This window comes from Megalobrama amblycephala, linkage group LG1 (genome assembly GCF_018812025.1).
Source record: "Megalobrama amblycephala isolate DHTTF-2021 linkage group LG1, ASM1881202v1, whole genome shotgun sequence".
Classification (NCBI taxonomy): Eukaryota; Metazoa; Chordata; class Actinopteri; order Cypriniformes; family Xenocyprididae; genus Megalobrama; species Megalobrama amblycephala.
In genome coordinates, this window is record NC_063044.1 from 38,014,659 (window position 1) to 38,031,657 (window position 16,999).

Consider the following 16,999-nt stretch of genomic DNA (forward strand, 5'->3'; position numbering starts at 1 on the left):
GGAGGTCTTACGGGTGTGGAACGACATGAGGGTGAGTAATAAATGACATAATTTTCATTTTTGGGTGAACTAACCCTCTAAGTAAATTCAGTATTAATTATTTCCGTTGTAAAAACCATTAGTTATTAATTTAGTTCATTTACCTATACAAAAAACTCGTGTACGATAATTTTCTTCCAAATACGATAATTTTGAGCTTCTGGTACGATAACTCTGCGGTCAGGGACTATTTTTTCCAGCGGAAGGAAGGAAGCCTTTTATTGATTTTACTTCATGAAAGTTGCATTGATTGATACATATTTTTTGGCGTTAATATTTGCATTGTGTAGTAACCATTTTATAAAAGCAATAAGCCCCAAGAAGCCATGGTTTACAGTGAATTTATACAGCTCCGCTCCACTTCGTGCGTAAAAACGGCCCTTAGCTGTAATAAATTCACAGTAAACCATGGCTTCTTGGGGCTTATTGCTTTAATATTTTTGACTAAGTCAATTTCAATGTCACATGTAACCACAATGTACAAAATGTGCGTACTGTGGCCATCCGTATAGGCTAGACCTACTGTTGAAATAGTATGAATAGTAGCTATTTTATTCAATAATATTCTTATATTAGAAGAAAGAAGGAAAGTCGTGTAATTTCACACGTGTCGTGAGGTCTGATTATGTGCTCACCCTTATCTAAATGAGTTTCTGTCACAAACCGCAGTCAACAAATCGGAATGTGTTAATATTTAAACCCATACAGCTACAACTAAACTAGTCTCAATAACATCTCACGACTGTAATAACAGTTGAGGGGGATTCATAAACTCTTGTCTTAAACAGACATCACTGCTTAGTCATGGCTGTACACACACACACACACACACACACACACACACTGTACGAGTATCTGCGCCTCCCAGTGTGTGTGTGTGTATGTGTGTGTACGCGCACCAATCGGCCACGCACTTGACCGACTCTGGCTCGACACGGGCGGGGCTCCCGGTCTATGAAACTGAATTACCGGCAGACCAAAACTAAACTTACCCGAGCCTTTTGCTTCTCGCTGTGTGTCGTGCGTGCGTGGGAATGTACTCGCTGCTGCGTGGGAACAATCATATGAACTGCTCTACAATGTCTTAACATTGGATTTTATCACCGAGAGCCTCAAGACTGAGAGACTTTGACATCTGCAGCTGTTTATCTTTTGCGCAGCTTTATAACGTTGGACAGAATGAAATAAACACATACACCCTCGATATTTCACAGGGATCTGGAGATTTTTTTCCACCGTTTCGAAGTGCTTGTGGATCGAATAAGGGTAGGTGATCATTTCTTTCGTCACGATTCATTTTCAGTCTTTGCTGTGTAGGTTAATACACGCCAATGCAATGAACATACCGGTGCGTCTTGAGATCAGATCGATGCATCTATGTGTCATTATAACGCACAGTTCTAAAGAACACATACTGGTTTCTTATATTGTTTTGATATGTTGGTGTATTTTAACTCAAAATGATTTTAAGGATGTGTAATGCTTAAATACCCGAACTTGAACTTGATGTTAGCGGGGTGTTTTTTAATCACGAGACGTTCGCATGTCGTGGAGGCGCGCGTGTGCTGTTCCGTGTTTACGACTTCAGCCTACATAGGCTATATGCGGTCCAGTTTACTTCATAGGCTTCATTGCCGTATCCAGCGATATTACAGACCTCATGTTGGTTTGCAGGTCTTATAATGTTAAACGCTGTATTTGTTGTCAGATGGCCAGTCTTTCTGATACGAATTATATGTATTGCCTAAACAGTATAGGTGTGTTTTCCATTCATACTAGAGAGTAATATCATTTCACTTATTTCCTGCACTGTCCGCTGTGAAATTATGGCGTCAGTTCGACTGTAATTGATGCCCCGCCTCCAGAGTGATTTTTATCAGCTGATTGATCATTACCTGTATTTTAGATGCATTCAGTTAACCTTGTTCATGTGGGGTTCTGGTAAAGCCGCAGTCACACATGACTTTTAACGCTCAAAAGTGTAAATAAACAATAAATTACAAATAAAAATTCAAAAAATGTTAATTAATTAGTATTTAATGGATTAACTTCCACATTTTTAATATTTATATGGGACAACTGAATGCACAACTCCCTGTTGTCAGTTGTATGCTTCATAAGTTACAGCTGTCAGTGAGCTCCACAACACATTTTTTCAGAAAATGTAAATGTAATACAAATTAAAAAATGTATTTAGTTACCACTTGTATTGCACTTGTTTCATACAAAGATGGGTTGAAGTGTACTAAGAGTGGCCACTAAATACATTTTTAATGCAGAGATAGTATGTTAAAAGCACATTTTAGTTAATATTCATGGTGTCTCAAAATAGCACAGTTGAGTACACTTAGCTGTTTTTAAGCAGTGCTAAAGAAGTATTTTTAGTATATTAAAGAGATAGTTCACCCAAATATGAAAATTTGATGTTTATCTGCTTACCCCCAGGGCATCCAAGATGTAGGTGACTTTGTTTCTTCAGTAGAACACAAATGATGATTTTTAACTCCAACCGTTGCCGTCTGTCAGACATATAATGCATGTCAATGGGAGCTTTGTCTATAAGAGTTATAAAAAAAAAACATGCACAGACAAATCCAAATTAAACCCTGCGGCTCGTGACGATACATTGATGTCCTAAGACACGAAACGATCGGTTTGTGTGAGAAACTGAACAGTATTTTTATAATTTTTTACCTCTAATACACTACTATATCCAACTACCCTCCACATCCGGTTAGTGAGGTCTGATCGTGCTCTGACAATGGAAGTGATCTCTCGCACTCATTGAAGTACAGGCAAGAGAGATCACTTCCTTCATCAGAGGACGTTTTCAGACCTCACCAACCGGATGCTCAAGGCAGTTGGACACAATGGTGTTTTAGAGGTAAAATATTATATAAATACTGTTCGGTTTCTCGCACAAACCGATCGATTCGTGTCTTAGGACATCAATGTGTCGTCACGAGCCGCAGGGTTTAATTTTCATTTGTCTGTGCATGTTTTTTTTTACTCTTATAGATGAAGTTCCCATCGACATGCATTATATGACTGCCAGACCACAACGGTTGGAGTTAAAAATCATCATTTGTGTTCTAACAAAGTCACCTACATTTTGGATGCCCTAGCGGTCAGCAGATAAACATCAAATTTTCATTTTTGGGTGAACTATACCTTTAAGTACAAAATTAGTGCGCGAAAATAGAGCACTTTAAGTACATTATGGAAGTATACTTTTTTTTTTTTTCTTACCTGGGTCATAATATTCAGAGTTTTAGAAAGAAGTTGATAACTTGTTCTTAAAAAATCTCAATGTTCTATTTGTTTACCTTTATGTGTTGCAGAACGTTCACTGAGAGCAGGATCCAATAAAGCATAAAACCTGTGTTGGGGGTAACGCATTAAAAGTAATGCGAGTTACGTAATTTTTTTTAAAGTAACTAGTAAAGTAATGCATTACTTTTAAATTTAAAAGTAAAAGTCTTTAAAATAACTCAACACTTTGTTTTACCATGTATTGACTGACACCTCTCCGGTCCCCATGTTGCGAGAAATTAATAAAATGGAAAAAGAATAAAAACAGTGAAATGCAAACTCAGAATATTACACTAACCTGCAATAATTAAATGTTAAATAGTCTCGCATAGCCAGACCTTCAGACTGATGGCAGAAGACTCTATCGCAGCTTTCATTGGCCAAGGACCGCCCAAGAGGACGTTTGACTGACATGTAACACAACCAATCACTGTTCGTTTAGTTTCGCATCATGTCCCTTCAATAACGGACCTCATACTTTTGAAAATCCAGCATTTAGTTGATTCTGGTAAGTGCTTGTAAACACGATCGCGTTCTTCTTCCACAAGGGGGTTTAGCGTCACGCCATTTGTTTCCAGGCGGACCGTTAAAGAACGTGACATATACATCTCCCGGACATCCTGTAGAATTCAACCAACCAGATGACGACTTCGAAACTCCTGAAGTGTTTCCAGTGAAGTGTGTCATATGCATCAGACGTTCAGCCAACGGTCCATAATGTCGAATAACACAAATATACTTTATGTATTTAATCTCAGTTTATTTATTAATATCTGCTGCAGACCTTCAATCAAGCAAAAATGGCTTTAGTTAGGCTAAACATCACATTTGTGTTTCTTTTTTGTTGTTTTTTTATTGCTGAAGTAAGAGTGTTGACCTTTCTTCTCATGCATCCTATTCTGCTGCGATCTAGAATGGCAGCACAGCTGAAAGGTTTGATCTGCGTCCTCTACTGTACAGGCGTGAATTTGTGAGAGAATGTGAAAGAACAAGGAAAAGCATGAGACAAGATGGAGGGTGACAGAACAAGACAACATAAATATACACATCAATATTCCAATTTATCTTAACAAGTACGCAATGACTGCAAACATAAATAAACATAATACAAAGCAGTCAACTCACAAATAGAACCTCATACACAGTGTGTGTTCGCTTCAGACAGGCTTCCAAGGCACCATAATGTCATATCTAATGATCTAAAAACCAGTTCCAGGGGAGCACAACTATGTGAATATTTAATGATAGTGGTACAAAATGAGATGCATCCATATGCCATACTTCCTGCGACGGCAGTACTTTTCAGATCGAGAAAACAACCTGCATGTTAGCCTTTTGGGGGTGTGTGCTGCTTCAGGTCATGCTTATGTGTTCTGAAGGGGCATTTACTGGCCTGCATCTAATTCAGTACCCCTGTGAAACATTATAGTTGATGTTTTGCGTGCATATACACAAGAGATAGTCAAGAATACAAGCAGTTATTTTATTGGGAGAGCTAGAGCTTCTGTTCTAAGGTTTGTGCCGAATGCAGTTGCGCGAGGTGTCCCTGGCCCATAGCCACGTCCCACTCCAGCTTGTGCTCGCAATGCTTTCGAAACATTATCTCATTCAGGGGATCATCATTCATGGTGATGTAACAAGCCCGATTAAGCAGGGCTTCGATCGACTGTCGTCATTATGTGTCGCAGGTGCGCTCCAACTGGGCTCTAGGTCGGCACAGTAGAGGTTATAAGCTGCAGGTGGCTGTAAGTAATGGAGAAGAGTGATCATGTGTGGATGAGTCACGCGGCAGTGTGTGTCTGTCTGACTGTCAGTCTGTCTGGCCAAGAGTGGATCGCTTTAATGACATGTGGTTTTGTTTTCTATCAAGCTTCCCAATTTAAAAGACATTTCTAGTAGAGAAATTGTTTATATCAAATGGTGTGCGTAATTTCTGCTGTGCCAAATTGCAGTCTGTTTGTTTTAATGGCCTGACTGGGCCGGATATAACAACATCGGTTCAACCGGCGGTTTGTCAAACAATGGTAGAGTGTTTCACGCTGACAGCAGTTTGCGGCGACAAAGCGACTTGAAATCATTGATTTTTCAATAGGTATGTTTACATGCACTAATTCTCATCAGTCCAAATGAATACAATCCGATTTCAGAGAATGAACGTTGATTATATGAATGAACCCTAAACCTTGCAATCCGATTCACATGTTCGTTTACATGTATTATGAACAAAACTTCCAAAAAACCCAGGAGAAGGCCACAGCGATAATGTTTCTGGCCTTGAATAAAACATTGGTTCAACAAAAAAAATATGTTAACGTTTTCCACTAGAATTATTAACTTAAGCCAATGGGGACAATTACATTAATTCAAAGCAATATTTTGAGTTGATCCAACATGATGTTTTAAGTAAGGTGAAGATGTTTTTTTGCCACAATAAAAAATATTTCTAAGTAACATGAACTTAATAATTGTCAACATGAATGCAACTATTTAAGTTGATCCAACATAATGTTTTAAGTAAGGTGAAGACGCTTTTTGGTCACAATAAAACGCATTTCTAAGTAACATGAACTTTCCAAGCACCGCTTGTCACCATGATGGTAAATCTCCAAAAACCCACATTAACACATTAACTCTTCTAAATTAACATAACAAAACACTAATTACTGCTAAATCTCCCTTACCATTAATCTTGTGCAAAAAACATTATGTAATACTTAATTTTAGCATTTACTCTCCCTCTCAAGTGCCATGGGCAAAGCATGATGGCAAATATAAATCCCAGCCCAGTTTCACTTAACTTAAGTTCGTCTAAATTAAAAGAAGTGTTCATACAACTCAAAACAATGAAACGTCATCAGATTGTATTTTACATTAACAGAACTTAAAATTAAATACATTTTTGATTAACTGAAAATGTTAAACTATGACAAGTCATGATAGTATATCGAATCAATAGGCATAATTTGTGTATCATCCAAGCTCAATAAAATAACAATTACAAGTAAAAAGTCTAACAGCATTTCAGAACTTGATTTTTTTTTATTTCACAACAATATATATATTTAAGTAATGACTAAAGGTCCCCTGAATTAGTTTTTAGAGTGTAAAAAGAAAGCTGAGAATAGCTTTGTAAAAAATTCAGTCTCTTCCATTGACCAGTTCATAAGACATGAGACGTAAATAAAGATACGCACGTTTGTTCGATGTAAAATGTAAATATGCGTCACATGGCACTGCACATGTGTTAGGTATTTTTGAATCCAATTGAGAAAATAGTCATATTTAAGTGTTTACATGCTTATTTCTTTCTTATTGATAAGATTTTTTCAGGTCTGCACAATTCTGATCAAAATTATATTTGGATCGAGCTCATTCGGATTGATGGAGTCCAATTCAGTCCAGTTGAGCCACCAGTCCAAATACTAATGGGTTGTTTGGTTGCATATAAACTGAGGGTTTGCCATTTATAGTGAAAGCAGTGGGAATGGCTACAAATATGAAACAGAAAATGCAAAGAGCATGGTGACCACCAGAGATTTAATCGCTATCAGTGTGAACGCCCTTTAAGTTTCAGTTTCTATGAATAGCACAGATATACTTAGTGTATATGGTGTTATTGTGGTCTGGTCTCCAAACTTAAAGGTGTGACTTTATTTCTCTTTTTGAGGTGACCGTGTGTTCTTTTTAGCTCTATAGGGACAAGAAAAAGCTATATGAAATCCTTCTCAAAGTACTTTTTAACCAGTTCCTCATCTGAGGTCTGAATAGCGGCATGTAGATTTAGCATGTGTTGTGAAATAACTTTTAGGCCATCCTTTGTCACCGCAGATAAGGAATGTAGCGAACCATAAGAGCATTTCTGTACATTTATGGTCTTGTGGTTTACTGTAACAGGGGTTGCAAAACAACAATTAGGGGGGGTTTGAAGGTAATAGATTGTGCTGATATTTTACTATTCCTGTTATGTGTGAAAGACACATTATGTTGAAAAAGCAACAGTATCGCTTACAGAAAGACTTGTCAACTGACTTGTTTGACAACTTTTCTAAAGAAAAGACTATTGTCACTTAAAGTAGCTAAAAACGAGTCTACCTTTTTCCCCCACAGCTCTAATGCTTCAAGTTTCATATTTTCAAAGAAGCAGTATTCGAATTGTGTCAGAGCCGCTGGGGACGTCCCAGCAGCACATCTTCCTCTTCTGACTTCATTAACACGCCATTTAATCTCATACATCTTAAAATGTTAAAAGTTCATATGCACTTTTAGAAACATGCTGTCTCTGTTTGGGTTCTGGAATATATTAATGTATCTTTTTTAATCAAAATTGCAACTCTGTGCCAGAGGATGTATTAATAGGAGCATGATCTCATGTGGTTTCATTTTAGTTGCTGATTTCACTGACTTGATTAACTTGACCTCAAAGTAGCAATGAACTCAGCATTTTCTTTGGCAGCGTTCTTTTAAATCATGTACTTACTACTAATATTAACATTGTCTAAAAATACCTGCTAGTATATATTATAAATGTGGCGGCACAAACGGCAAACACAGATAATTATAGTCATTATGTGAGTAAACAATCATAAATTCATGGAGAATTGTATCGTGCATAAATAGTAAGGAAAGAGAGGCTGTGCTGTATTGCTAAAGGCCCTGTTAAGCACAATGCGCAGCTGTGTTTCACACCTATATTGTATATTTTTAGCACATTTTGTTCATGCTTTACTCTGAATCACGTGTTTGCTTGGTGAAAAAAGATTGCGGTCTTTGAAATATTCTTAGCATGTATTTTGAAGCATAAATCATGTCTCTTAAAATGTGACATCTGTGTGTGCCAGTTTCAGGTGTTGTTTGATTTGGTTACATCTGACAGATTGTGGCTTGCTGTTAAACATATCTCTGTAACTATGATGCAATGCTGCCGGGCTGTTGTAGCTCTTTAGATCATTGAGATTCAGGTGCCTTTTACCTCTGCTATCAGTCCTGTCCTGTGCACAGTGACAGACATAATTGAGTGACTACAGGTTCTCAGACTAATCGACATGACTTTAATGAGCAGAAAGGGTTTCTGAATGAGAGGATGAGGGTTTATTAAACAGAAACAGTGCTGCTAGTGTGAAAAGTGTAAGTGTGTAAGTGTGAAAGCGTGTAATTTTGGAGAGCTTTGGTAATGTTGTGGGTGTTTAGGGTTTTGATCAGTGGTGTCTTGCATTGGTTTATGTTTTTCCCTCTATTGAGATTAAAATCATTCTGTTAAAGGATTAGTTTTTCGGGACTTCTGCCTACGTCACGTGTGACCTTTCCAATGTGATCACGTACTGTGTGGCGCATCGTAGAGCTGGTGTAAGATGAGCATTTAAGTATATAATTTTTTATTTTTTTTTTAGAAAATGGCTGATCATTTCTCTAGATAAGACCCTTATTCCTCGTCTGGGATCGTGTAGAGCCCTTTGAAGCTGCACTGAAACTGTAATTTGGACCTTCAACCCATTGATAGCCGTTTAAGTCCACTATATGGAGAAAAATCCTGGAATGTTTTTCTCAAAAACCTTAATTTCTTTTCAACTGAAGAAAGAAAGACATGAACATCATGGATGACATGGGGGTGAGTAGTAAATTATCAGGAAATTTTAATTCTGAAGTGAACTAATCCTTTAAGGGCCATTATAGTTCTGGAGAAAATCACACATATTACAGCTGCTTTGATCTTTTATGTAAGAATATTGGCTTGCTTCTCTACCCTGCTAAAAAATCCAACATTGCTGGTCACCTCATATTTTGCATGCTGGGACCAGCATGGGATGCTGGTTGCTGAATGGTAGACCAGTTACACCAGATCAGTTTTGCTTGAGAACATCATGTCTATGCTGGTCCACTGTACAAACATGGAATTCAGGCTGGTTTATGTTGGATTTTTCACCAGGGTACCTAGCATACACTTTGCATTGAGGGTTTCTGTGTTAGATATTTCAGGTTATATTTTTATGTTTTTCATATGAAGCACATGTCTTCCCAGTCTTGTGTGCCCTGCTCTCATAATTCTTCACTTTAGAGGCCTGTGGAGAACATCAGGCAGATGGATGGAGTGACCGTAGGGAGCTTCCTGGTGGGCCGGTTGACTTGTGGGCTTGCTGTCAAAGCCAAATTTAGATACAAAGTAAATATACACATTTTAAATGGACAAAACATTCTAGCATGAAGTCAACCCATTTAAGCCACAGTGGTGGTTTCTGGCATATACAATGTTTTCAATAGGTCCTCCCCACACACAGCGCCACTGCACTTCTCCATCATATCATCTCCATCCAAGTGTAATGGTGCACAGAATTAATGTCAGAATGGTTTTATTTATGATCTGAGTGCACATGAACACAATTAACAGTTAGAATACTTGCTTTAAAGTCTATGTTTCCATCCAACTATTTTTATGTGCATTTTGGAAAATTGCATAAAAACTGCTGGATGCAAAGATGCTGTTGAACAAGATGCGCATGAATTCTAAAAATGCACATAAAGAACTTATGCGCTCATTTGAGTCGGATACATTTTATATCCGATAAGAAAACGTGCATATACTACGATGGAAATACATTTACCAAATAAATTCCATGTGACTTTGTGTGACAGGATGGCGTAGCTGGACGAACCAGCGCACCGATCTTTTTGCACAGAATCTGAAATGCTGTTTTGGTTGTTCTGAAATGCCTGAGCAAAATCTGTTGCCAAAGTGGTTGAAAATTATTATATACGGTGGCTTCTCCTACTTTTCTTAGTGATATTTAGTGCCAGGAAAATCATCAGGAAGTGACTCGCTGGATAGAAACGCTGCTTTATTCACAAAAGTTTTATGCAATATTTCAATTTTGCGCATAAGTTAAATTCGCAACTTTGGATGGAAACAAAACGAAATTGCACTCAATGCATATGTTGCACTTAGAAATGAATGTGCGCTTGATGTCGATTGTGATAAAGTTTAAGCCAGGGGTGTCCAATCCTGCTCCTGGAGGGCCACTGTCCTACAGACTTCAGCTCCAACCCCAATTAAACACACCTGAACCAGCTAATCAAGGTCAAACTAGGCATACTAGAAACTTAGGCAGGTGTGTTGAGGAAAGTTGGAGCTAAACTCTGCAGGATAGTGGCCCTCCAGGGCTGAGTTTGGACAACCCTAAATGGTTGGAGAAATCCAGCATTCGTCACCAGAGAGAAGTCTGACGTTTTCACCGGAAGAGTTATGATATGTTGATTTAAAAATTATAGTTTTTGGGGGGTTTTTTGGTGTGAAGAGAGTAAACATACATGGAGGAATCATTCACAAGAAGATCTATAACATGCATTTACAAAATATAAAGGGTGAATTTTCATTTCATGCCAACTTTAAGCCCAGACTTTGCAAATTAGTTGTGTTAGATAAAGAACCATAAGAGAAGCAAATTGTTAATGAGCAAAATAAGTTGCCATTTTAAATCATGATGTTGGAAAAATAGCGATAATGCTTGTCAGAAAATAATGCTCATTTAGCTGGTTTATGAAACAAACTTGTGACCAAACACAAGAAAGCATAATTTACACACCTAATGGACATCCGTTGTTCTTCATAATTTTGTGTGCATTAGTGCTAAAAAGCTTACAGTATATAAAATTGTGCAGCAAGTAAGTCAAAAATCACTAAAACTAATGCACATCATGCTGTATTTACAATTTCTGAATATGTAAGCAGGAAATTCCCAGACGCATCTTAAATTCTGCTGTCGCCTCTCTTTGAAATTGCATTGTGCCCAAGCAAGTAACTTTTACCAACCCTCCCCACCCCCAGCCACCCCATCCCGCTTCTATTACTAACGGTCTGTGTATGAATTTGCTGGATGTAATTCTTCTTCCTTCGGCATGTCAAGATGTCTATTTTAGACATCAAAATTCAGTGAAAATCACTAGGCTAATCCAGCAGGCAGTAGTTTATACTAAGTCTTGGGCTGTTGTTTTGTCCCGTCTGTAGTTGTGTGCTAATATTATTGCAGTGAGAATGAAGGGCCGCTTTAAATAGGTCGTCCAGCTCGCCCGTCTCTATCTTTAGCATACAGTGTGGCATGAGTCTGAGGAGGCTGCCGACCCTGTTTGTCTACTTGAAGTCATGTGCTGGACGGACTCAAACTAGTCTAGACTTCAAACCAAAAACCGAAGGCGTGTTTTGTGCTAGTGTGTGACTTGGCCTTCAATGGCCTTTTGGGAGTAGGTGGATGCAAGATGACTAATAATAACTGACAAGAAGATTCCTGTAAGGTCAGTGTGAACGCACTGCACAACCTTCCATGGTTTGTTCTCAGAGATGGGCTTTTAAAAAGAAATTCCATTGATTTTTGCCTGTAAAACTGTGTTCTGTTGAACATTATGTCACCAGATGTGTTGTTTTGGGCGTTCAACATACCTTGCATGAAACTATGTGGATGCCATCCAGCCAAGTCTCCCTTCCATTAGTCATAACTTGGCATTGCCCGCCGAATGATGTAAACTCTTTCAAATATGCAGGAGGTGGTTCAAGCACTGTTGAAAGGCAGAAAAGTAGCATGAGCCACATGAGGCCTCTTCTTTTGGGAAACAAAAACAGGAAAAAGAGAACAAACGAGCGCTTGCCATGTTGACGGCGAGTTTCGCAATAAAAACAAGGCAGTAACAGAAGCTGTTTGGTTGCTGCTCTGGGATGCAGCCCAGATTTTCGCTCACACTCTTGCACAAGCGTGGCACACACAACTGCAGAGTCATCACGACACACATGTGAAGAGCGCTGACGAGAGCACTTTCGTTCTGTTCTTGTCTTGTCTGTCCACAGCCATGGTAAGCTAGTATGTGGCACACATGCTCCTGCTCGGGTGTGTGCTGGGTCTGAAGTAGTGTTGTCAAAAGTACCGACCACGATACCGAGTAGGTAATGTGATGCTTTGAGCGTAAACGCCTCTGATTGGCCTTTGTGTTCACGCACTCAATAATATGTCTGTGATTGGCTACAATGATCAATATTATTACTACAATGATTGATAGCGTTGATCATTGTAGCCAATCAGACATATCTGATGAGCGTGTGAACACAACGGCCAATCAGAGGTGTTTACGAATCCACTCAGCAGCACTCAAAGCGTGACATTTTTAAAATTTCAGTACCGACTTGGTATCACAGTCGGTACTATTGACAACACTAGTCTGAAGGAAGGAAACTAAGCCTGCCTGCTTGGAATGCCTGTTTTTCCCTGTTTTACACAAATTGCAGGGGCCTGCTGCTCTCCTCCTGCTGTTTTCTTCTTCGTTCACTCTCTCTCTCTCTCCTAACCCAACTATGTCTTTTCCCCTTCACGGTAATTGTGTGTTGTCAACACCGCTCAAGGTCACTCCCAGCTCTCAACCATGAGTGCTCTCAAAAGCAGCAGAAATGATTCTGATGTGTGAATGGAAGTGACCGCTTGCTTAGACCTCTCAGTTGTGGGTGACTGAAAGTGTACAACTTTGCCAAGCTTGCAAAACTCTATGACTATAACAGAGAGTGGCTTAATGGGAGCTGTGTGACTTTTACTTACTTAGAGCTCTCAGTGCAAGCCTTTCAATCGCATTTGAGAGGAAAATGATTTGAGGCATAGCGGTGCAAGTTTATACTTCTTTTCAGCATCTCATGTCATGAGCATCTCATTTTTGAAATCTTATTTTTCCTCTAGCTGTTTTTAAAAACAAAAACACTTCCTTTTGTGTAAGCAAATTGTTGTTGCTTGGTAACTTTCTGTGAATGTCCTGTCAGGTAACTTAAATATTCATAATTCATTAACTCATCTGATTGGCACACACTGCCTTTCGTTCATCAGAATGTGAATATTCATGAGCATTTGAGATATTTTATGTGCATCTCAAAGAATAGGGTCAGCATGTAATGAAAATTATATCTAAATATGTTATTGATCTTGCAGTGAACGATTCATCCATACATGTTTCATGAATTTTTTTTTTATCTTGTAATTTTTAATCAAAAATAATTTCTCTCTCATACAACAGAAATATGCCGGACTTCTTCAGTCATTTCACTGCATAAGCCCTGTCTCTTTCTTGCGATCGACTGTGTATATATCAGTGGTGTGTGGTGTTTTTTTAAAATGGAGGCGGCAATGTCCTTTCATTTTTTATATATCAAATGTAAATTTATGTCCCGGTTACACAATTCTCTTTCGCATTAATTATGAATGCCCTTGATATTATTCAAAAATTCTCCTTTTGTTGTGTTACAGGGCTTGAATTTCATTGTGGGATTGCGCATAATTTTACTCACCCAAAGTGTGTGCACATAAAGCCCCCTCTCAGTACTAAATTGAGTGTTTTTTGACTTCTTATTGCTCTCAAACAGTCAAATACACAAAATAATGTCAAACTGCTGGTCTTGGCGAGTATTCACATAAACACAGTCAGTTATGTTTTAAATTATCATAAACAGTTGAGAAAAAAAGGCATGTGTAACAGTATAATGGATCCATGTGTCAGGTCTTAAAGGGGTCATTAACTGTGTTGTTTTATTGTTTTATAATGTTTCCTGGGGTGCACTTATAATGTTAGTATGCTTTTTACATCCAAAATGGTCATAATTTAGAAATAAAAAGCATTTTTTCTACCCTGATTTTAGCCCTCTGGTTTGAACGCTCTGTTTTAAGGGGCGTGTCTGCTGAGACTTCAGTGTAAACGCCCACTGCTGTGATTGGCTGACATCTTTCCATTTGAAATAGCCAAGTATTACTCTCTCTTTTAGCGAGTTTTTACTATTACAGCTCTCAAGGTTAACTAATCATGAAAAGTGTTGCATTACATTTAGATCGAGGCATGAAAGGTTGCAGAGATGAACACTGTGTAGCCGATCGCATATGTTGAGCGCGTGAAAGCAGTGATCTCGTCATTGTAACAATTTCTGCACACTAATGAATGCTTTCATCTTCACTAAGAGTGCAAACGTGATATAAATAAAAGATTAGTTGAATAAAACGGGAGTTTTGCGCATCAGTCACTGATAAACTCGCGCTGTTTGATTGACAGCTTCAGCGCGCGATGCTCCAACGATTGTAAAGGGAGGTGTCTTTGTTCGCTGTCTTTATATAATTTAATCACCATTAAATAACAGATTATTTTCATCCTACTAAGAGAAACAACACAAGGTGACGTTTAGTCACTGGTTTGATTAACTGACACACAGACAAAGATCATCTGACTGTACATGAATCATTATATTTCAGACCAGGCATTAGAATTAACACAGTTACTTACATGTTGTCGCATTACTGTCGAGTCCAGGCGCAGCACACTATTTTGTAATCCTCAACGGCACGTTTATTGCTTGGTAGCTCAAACCGGTTTAGCACCACATAGGCCTATGTTACTTAGACTACCTATTCTATTGCATGTCATGTGCGAATCGGTGGGCGGGGCTAAACAGGCAGTGATGAAGTAGGCGTTGATCTTCTTCTGCGGAGGCGGTGCTTGCTGCTGCCCTTTGACGTCATAGATCCCCACTTCGTAAATCCTGTCGTTTGCTGGGTCTGGTGTCGATTAAAGCTTTTATTGGACTATCAAGGAAATTTTCAGCTCTGAAACTTACAGGTTATTCTTAAAGTATGATGACATCTTAAATGTCAAAAGCTCAAGGAAAATTTGATTTCTCAGTTCATCACCTCTTTAAAGTGACAGCAGCCTAAAATACCTGCTGCCAAATTATGAGATAATATTAAAAATATCTATACGGCAGTTTTCCCCATGGTATTGATGTCGAAATTGTGGCCAGTGAAAATAGTTATAAATTTGGAAAACCACTGCCAAAGTGGCTGGTGAGCAAAAAAGTTAATGTCAAGCCCTGTATATATAATATATACACAAGTCAAGTATAATACATAATAGTCAACTTTTTTATAATACGTATACAAGTATAATACATAATACATACACATGTACACAAAAGGATATATATAGTGGACCACAATTATAACTTTGTTTTGTTGTTGTTGTTGTTGTTGTTTTTAGCTTGATATTCTTTCACACTAATTATAAGAATGCCCTTGATATTATTGAAAAATTCTCCCTTTGTGTTCAGAGGAAAGTAAGTCATACAGGTTTGTAACGACTTGAGGGGTGAGAAAGATTCCTTTCAACTGACATTGTGGTAGAATTCAAGCACACAGTGAAACTGTGTCATCAACCCACATGCTTGTGCCCTGGGTTAGACCGCCCGCCTAAACCACAAGAACCAGATCTGCACCTTCAAGCCCTGCTGTCTGCTTCCCAGCATTTCATTTTCATGATAATGAGCTTCACCTGCGCAGGAGTCATATACACTTATCTCTGTTTGCATTTGCAGCATGCACATGAAAGGGATGGGCCTTGTGTGATAAGATCATTTCCTTTCCCATGATCTCTGCCATCAGTGGGGGGGGAAGGGATTCCAGAAAGACCAGATGTTCAAACAACATGTCAAATAATATGATCGAGCATTAAAAAATTCCAGTAGCCACGTGTCAAATACTTCCTGACAGTGGTTTATATAGAGACATGCACAAAGTTTTTATAGTGTGAGGTACTGGGCAGATGTGGTATTTGCTGCTGTTGCTCGGTTGAGCGCTGTTTCACCGAAGTCATGTGAGGGCGCGAGGACAAAGTTATACCCAGCCCTTGCACTTCCCTTTCATGCTTTTTTCTTACTTGCTCCGACACGGTACTCGGCTAACACCCTCTTTTGAAGATCATTCAAAATACAGTGATCTCAGTGCCGTTTAAACATGGTGGCATCCTGTTCAACCAGATATTTCAGAGGAAGACTTTTTTGTTTTAACATGAGATGTGTATATATATATATATATATATATATATATATATATATATATATATATATATATATATATATAGGTTTATTTTTTTTTCCACTTAGTAATTTTAGTGCTTCAGCTTGAACTTATTGCACATTTAATATGTACATTATATTTTATTTCAGCTTTATTTGAATTAATATAAATGTTTGATTAAATGGTAACTGTTTAAACATAGAAAAAGCACAATCAATAAGGAGGAACAATAGTTTCACAATAACAACTGGGACTTTTTTTCAATGATGAGCCCAGAAAATGCTGTGATGACAGCAGGAAGTGATGTGGACGTGTTTTTTCCCTCAGTTTCTATGGTGCCAAACATGACACACTGCATGAATTCATGATAACAAGATTTATTTTGGGTGCTATGTATAGACCGGTGACGGTCTGCTTAGTTTATTACTTACAGGCGTGTCACAGGCTTATCATTGGCATATCAAAATCAACTCATGTTTTTTCCGTAAATGTGGCTGACGGAAGCAGAGAAGAGTCCCAGACAGGAGTGCGTTTCCTTCTTCCATTTGAGTCTCATCAGCTCTTCTGCTCTGCACTTCCTTCCCTGGCTACTCAAATAAGCAGAACTCTGACCTTTGACCCTCGCCCTCACTTGAGGCGGATGTGATGTGATGGAATCTTTGCTGTCCTTTGAGGACTATTGTTGGGTTTGTTGCTTTTTGCAGGCAGATAAGATAAACTCTGAAGTTCAGAGGCTAATATAGTCCAGAATCTTCTTTGTATTTTTAGCATAATGACACAAGCTGAGAAAATTTGAATAT

The 16,999-nt window shown here is 38.4% G+C and overlaps 1 protein-coding gene across 4 annotated transcripts in view; it reads left to right on the forward strand.

Annotated features, from left to right (window-relative positions):
* Positions 1 to 888: 888 nt before the first annotated feature.
* The window catches only part of rhbdf1a (rhomboid 5 homolog 1a (Drosophila)), a 54,871-nt gene continuing 38,760 nt past the window's right edge, over positions 889 to 16,999 (forward strand). For 2 of the 4 annotated variants that reach the window (XM_048191243.1, XM_048191260.1), the window contains exon 1: positions 889 to 1,305. The gene's annotated coding sequence lies outside the window, so the exon portion shown is untranslated. Of the gene's footprint in view, positions 1,306 to 11,381; positions 11,632 to 16,999 lie in introns of those variants that run through there. The other 2 variants (XM_048191267.1, XM_048191251.1) reach the window with 2 other exon arrangements.